At 34.2% G+C, this 1,338-nt stretch overlaps 1 protein-coding gene across 2 annotated transcripts in view; it reads left to right on the forward strand.

Moving 5' to 3' along the window:
• Positions 1-420: 420 nt before the first annotated feature.
• Positions 421-1,338, forward strand: part of LOC100568890 — a 157,753-nt gene continuing 156,835 nt past the window's right edge. The window contains exon 1 of one of the 2 annotated variants that reach the window (XM_029490443.1): positions 421-541. The gene's annotated coding sequence lies outside the window, so the exon portion shown is untranslated. The remainder of the gene's footprint in view (positions 542-1,338) is intronic. The other variant, XM_029490442.1, reaches the window with a different exon arrangement.

The raw sequence follows: 1,338 nt of genomic DNA on the forward strand, positions 1-1,338 counted from the left end.
CAAAAAACGACCAGCGACGGCGATAAAATAGCGGTCGGAGGCCGTCAATCGTCGTGACGGAATAAAGTCGTCGTTTTTCCGGTCAAAATCGTAAAAACAAATAAATAAATAACGTAAAACGGCCGTGCACGAGCAAACAAAGAGAAATCTAACCAACAACCCCGTCTTATATTATAATAATATTAATATGTCAACTCAGTGAAAATTTAGAAATTATTGCATGCGCACGTAAATCGCGGAACAGGAACACAATAATAAAATATAACGTTTACTCGATGATAATATATTATTATTATATTGTTGTTGTTGTGTTTGTTGTTGTTGTCGTTATATAGCGCGTATTTCGGGTCATGCGTGCCTTTACCACTGGTGCGAGATCCCTTCCGTGGGTGGGCAGGATGATGGCGGCGGACTCGTGGGCCACAGTCGTCTCGCAGCATCCCCCAAACGCACTCCTCCGGTGGTGGTTTCGCTCCGAAGTTCGTCCGTCCCGAGGCACACACGGCCTAGCTAACCGTCCGTATCGTTACGCTGCGTTCAGGTAAATTATGCCATTTTATTCGCCAATAATGCATTCACGCTACGATAGATCATATAATAATATATTATTACGATAGTAAAGTTATTCGTCAAAATAAAATTATAATAATATGACTGTTTCGAAACGTTGATCTGCTTCCTACATAATATTATACTACTATTATATTGCTTGGATGACGGATGTAGGTATAAGCCTGTGTAATGTACTAATGTGTTATCAAATCTGGTACTCAACCTTTGAAAATCGATGTAACTGTTAAATTATAAAATGATTATGATAATCAACAGTGGTGGTCATACGAATTTGTATACCCAAGATTACCATACCTGACTGTAGCGCTGTTATAAAAAGCGTTGTGTATAACACTTTAATTCGTAAATTATTATATCATTGAATAATAATACATATTATGACCATTTTTTTGAATATAATATTAGGTATAATTACTGTGCGAAATTAGGGTTTCTACAAAAACGAATTTCATATAAGTAATATTCTTTCAGCTAAATTGTTTATAATAGTTGAAAAATCATTGAGGAAAAATAATATTATGTTTATTATTTTTTACTAAGAAGTACACAATTCCGGTCGAAACACTTTGTACTGACTTTTGTTGAGTACCTACGAAGAATTACTGTAATTTATTTTAATATATTTTTTAAATACATTTAGATTATTACTATAATATTGTACTCATCTGGTTTGACTTTTCGTTTGATGATTATGAAAATATATTAAGGGGATTCGATTCCGTGATTTTCTGTTTTTGTCTAACTACATGAGTGCATAGTATTTTA

Source organism: Acyrthosiphon pisum, chromosome A2, assembly GCF_005508785.2.
Source record: "Acyrthosiphon pisum isolate AL4f chromosome A2, pea_aphid_22Mar2018_4r6ur, whole genome shotgun sequence".
Lineage (NCBI taxonomy): Eukaryota > Metazoa > Arthropoda > Insecta > Hemiptera > Aphididae > Acyrthosiphon > Acyrthosiphon pisum.